This window comes from Meles meles, chromosome 5, assembly GCF_922984935.1.
Source record: "Meles meles chromosome 5, mMelMel3.1 paternal haplotype, whole genome shotgun sequence".
Classification (NCBI taxonomy): domain Eukaryota; kingdom Metazoa; phylum Chordata; class Mammalia; order Carnivora; family Mustelidae; genus Meles; species Meles meles.
Window position 1 is genome coordinate 124865062 of NC_060070.1, and position 4858 is coordinate 124869919.

At 50.0% G+C, this 4858-nt stretch overlaps 1 pseudogene; it reads left to right on the forward strand.

The window, feature by feature from the left end:
- Positions 1 to 297: 297 nt before the first annotated feature.
- Positions 298 to 881, forward strand: LOC123942648 (annotated as a pseudogene).
- The last annotated feature ends 3977 nt before the right edge of the window (positions 882 to 4858 follow it).

The window sequence follows — 4858 nt, forward strand, 5'->3', positions numbered from 1 at the left end:
TCAGGTCCTTCTCCCTCAAGATCCTAATTTTTTAAAAAATATTTTTATTTTAATTCAATTTAGTTAACATATACTTTATTATTAGATCCAGAAGTAGAATTTAGCAATTAATCAGTTGCATATAACACCCACTGCTCCTAATATCATGTACCCTCCTTAATGCCCATCACCAAATTATCCCGTCCCCCACCCACATCCCCTCCAGCAACCCTCATTTAAGAGTCTCTTACAGTCTTTTTCCACCATCTTGGATCCTGTGGAGGCCTGCTGGAAACAGGACTCCTAAAATGCCAAATAATGTCTGAAAGGCTGTGGTCCAGGGCCATTTTTGCTAGCTATAAGAGGGGTCGCCAGAATCAGAGGGATCATACAACTCTTCTTAAAATTGAAGTAGTATATGCTCTAGAATTCTACCTAGGCAAGAAATGTGTTTATGTGTACAAAGCAAAGGACAACACAGTGACTCCTGGTGGCAAACCAAACAAAACCAGAGTAATTTGGGGAAGAGTCACAGTGGCATGGTCCGTGCCAAATTCCAAACCACATTCCTGCTAAAGCCATTGGCCACGGAATCCATGCGATGCTGTAACCCTCAAGGATTTAAATTTAATGGAAAGTAAATAAATCAATGTGTAGATTCACCAGCCTTCCACGAGGCTACTTTTGTCTGTGTGACTACATTCCAGCCATTATGGTGACACAGAATGAGGTAGTAGGTGTTGCCCTAAATGGAGAGAAACTTCCTCTTTTTCTGCTCTCCCTTCCCTGCTCACGGACCATACACATGGTCCTAGGTGCCTAGGTCATGCTAATAAGGAAAATTCCCAGGGTCATCGTCACCAGTGTGTCTGGACATCCCCGTGGTACAGAGCGACCCTACAGCCCCGGACGGCTCACCTCACTCATGGGACACACACAAGCTGCTGTCCCATGGACAACCACTGTTAGCTGGGTTCCTGTTGCACACAACTGAACTAATGCATATGGAGAGGGCAGGGCTTCCTGGAGGTGGTGGCTGTGGTGGTGTGTTCTGGAGATGAACAGAGACAGATACACAGGGAGCAGCACTGGGGGTTCCCTGGACACTGTGTTGGAGGAAGGGAGAGCTGGGCCCCAGGCTGTCACCTGCCTCCTGTCAGAGTTACTGGGGTGTGTGTGTGTGTGTGTGTGTGTGTGTGTGTGTGTGTGTGTGTTGGGAACATTTAAGGTACTCTTTTAGAAATTTTTTATAAATATGTTATTTATTTGTCAGACAGGGGGAGAGAACACACACAAGCAGGGGGTGAGGCAGGCAGAGGGAGAAGCAGGCTACCCACGGAGCAAGGAGCCCAATGTGGGACTTGATCCAAGGGCCCTAGGATCATGACCTAAGCTGAAGGTAGACCTTTAGCTGACTGAGCCACCCAGGCATCCCTCTTTCCTTTTTTTTAAAAAAAAGTTTTTTTTTATTTATTTACTTAGAGACCATAAGCATCAAAAAGACCAAGAGAGAGGGAAAGACAAAATCTCCAGCACACTCCACACTGAGTGGGTAGCCTGTCGATCTTGGGACTATGAGATCATGACCAGAGCTAAAACCAAGTCTCACATGCTCTGTGTACTGAGTCACCCATGAGCCCCCTCACTTGCATTTCTAGTAGACATCTCAGATTTAATATTCCTAAATTAGATGCTTGTGTTGCTGCTTCCCCAAATGTCCTGCTTCCTGAATCTTCCCCATATCCAAGGAAGAAATTCCACATTTCTACTTGCAGTCTAAAATACTGGATGCCCTCCCTGATTCCTCCTCCTCACCACCCAGAATGGATCCACTAGGAAATGCAACAAAGTCCATCTTTAAATCTCTAGCACCCAAGCACTTCCAATTATCATCCCTCCTCATACCCCACACCACACATACCCCTCCTGGGACACTGCACTAGTTTCTTTCTCTCTCCCTCTTTTTTTTTTTTTTTAAATATTTTATTTATTTTTTTAGAAAGAGAGAGAGCAGAGCAAGAGAGCCAGAGCAGGGGTAGGGGAGGGGCAGAGGGAGAAGGAGAAGCAGGATCCCCTCTGAGCAGGGAGCCAGATGCAGGGCTAGATGCCAGGACCTTGAGATCATGACCTGAGCCAAAGGAAATACTTAACAAACTGAGCCACCCAGGCCCCCGACACTGCACTAGTTTCCTACACTTTCTCTACTGGTCGCTCTCCCTGCATCTCTCAATTCTGCACAGCAGCAAACAGGTGTTTCTAAGACAAGTCCTACAGGTGGATCGTCTATTCAAAACCATCTTGCAACTCCATACTTTACTCAGAGAAATCTCAAAACACTTCCAAAGTCCTCAGACCTCCACTATGAGACTGACATTTGACCTCATGATCTCATTTCACCTGCTCTCTGCTCCAGCCTCAGTGACCTCCTTGCCCTTTCTTGAACACAGGACGCACTCCTGCCCTAGTGCGTGACTAGAAAAAACTCTCTCTAGACATCCTCTTGCACAATTCCTTCATGTCCTTCAAGTCTCTCAGAGGTCACCTTCTCAGTGAGGCTCACACTTAACACCATAGTAAAGTAGCCACTTTCCTTGTTCCCACACAGATGGTCTGCCCCTCACTGCCAGCACATATGCCCCACCAGGCAGGCCCATTTTGTCTATTTTCACTTCAGTGAGGTGTCCTAGATGCTACAATAGTGTTCCTGTGTCTGACACTCAATTATCACTTGGAGAAATGATCCACAAAGAGCACCTCTCTCTTCTAAATGATACTCACACCACAGCTGTTTGTGGCAGCTGCCACTTTTCTCACCCGTGGTGGTCTCCTCCACGTTCCCATGCCCTCCTTCTCACACCATCACTCCTGTCTTATGGGTCACATATTCCAGACAAATGTGGATTCAAATTAGGCACTGCTTAATGAATTAGGAGTGGAACAAGAACAAGTATCACTAGACCAATATGGGGTGGGGTGGGGGGGAGAGGTGAACAGAGAAGATAGAAAATAGGCAAAATTTAATAAGGATGAGAAACTATCCGATCCTATTTCTAACTCATAATCTGCTTTCTAGAAGAGATGGGGAAAAGATGGAAAGAATGATCCAGAGCAATCCTAGGAGAAGGGATGGATGGGTCTGAAAATTCATCTTTCAATTCCACAGAGACCTCTGTGTGCAGGGGTTCACTGGGCCTTATGGGGACAATCCAAGCCAAAGGACCCCTGGGGTACATGAGACGCATACAGCAAAAGAAGAACTGGCCCAAGTCTCCAAAGAAAACAGAAAAAAAGAAGGAAAAAAAAAAAACAAACGTGCAAAACATGGGGTCTGAGCTCTGACCCAGCTCTGAACCTTGGCTGTCCTGGTTCCAGGAAGCTCTTGCTACACAAGGTCCTGAAGACAGGAGAGATCCGAGTCCCTGTGACCCCAGGGCCTAGTAGAAGAAGGTTCCACTGAAGGGACAAGGACAAGGGAGGAGCGATGATGACCCAGCAGATGTGTGGCCATGTCAAAGCCCAGGATGCACTGAGAACAGGCTGGGCACAATCCTCTCCACAATGGCTCTTCACAGCCTCTCCTGTTCCCACCCCCAGAGAAAGCCCAGCAAACATGAAGATCTGGGAAGGTTCTCAGTGCTTCTGTTGATTTCCATTTCCTCTCTCACACTTTAGGAATCCTTTTTTTTTTTTTTTTTTTTTTTTTAAGTAACCCATCAAGCCCTCCTGGCAAAAGCTGAAGAAAACAAATTCACATCGAAAGCTTTAATTTCAATGACAGAGTAAGAGCAGCAGCTCCTTGGGACACGAAGCCCCCACAGGGATGGACAGGGCCCACGCCCCCTCTGCTGGTACTGGACAGCGGAAGAGGGAGGAGAATGCAAGAGGGGGGAGGGAAAGAGATGGGGGAGAGAGGAAGGGAGAGGAAGGGAGGGGAATGAGAGGGAAAGGGGAAGAAGGGGAGGGGAAGGGAGAGGGGGAGGGGAAGAGGAAGGGAGGGAGGGCAATGGCTACGACGGAGTGGGACTCCCTGCAGCCGGGCCAGGGCTCGCAGGTGGAGAAATACCTCAGGGTGTGGGACCCTGCCGGCGCTGAGGGGCTGAGACCTTGCCTGACCCGGCGCCCGGCCGGTGGCCCAGGTGGAGGCGGCCGGAAGGACAGGGCACCTAGAGGGGGAGAGCAGGGTGCAGGCGGGGAGGGACGCGGGAGCACAGACCGGGGCGGGGCCGGGGGCAGCTGGGGGTCTGGGGCTGGAGCAGCCAAAAGGCGCCTTCCCCGAGGGTCCCGACTCCCCGCCCCGCGGTCCTGTCGCTCCGACCCGGCAGAGAGGCTCTTTCCTCCCGCCCAGCACTCACCCGCTCAGGTCTAGGTCACGGCCAGGGCCCCCAGATATGCAGGAGGGTCCCTGGATCCAGACCCTCAGCGTCTGAGATACAGCCGAGTCCCTGTGGGTCTGCTAAAGACTTTAGAACCCTGAACCGCTGTGCTGCTGATTGGCTTCGTCAGAAACCAGACACCCAATGGGAGTGAGAAGTGGGGCTGCATCATGAGTATCCAGGCTGGAGGACCTGACACAGGCTGTGAGAGGGAGAAGTGAAACCAGAGGAGAATGGGATTCCCCAGAACTGGAGCTTCCCTATACCACCCCTGCTCTCGCTCCTAGGACCCTGGTGACCAGTCCCTCCGAGGGATGTGAGAATTTGCCCTGACCCCTCTCCTCCTGCAAGGTAATCAGGTGATAACTTTGCAACCTTGTCTTCCTGAGTCCTGGCACAGGGGCTCTGAGGAAACCTGGCAGAGACCCTCAGGCTGGACTCAGCCCCTTTTCTCAGCTCTCCGCTGTCCTTTCCTGAATATTCACTGAACTGTACTTTTACCTCCC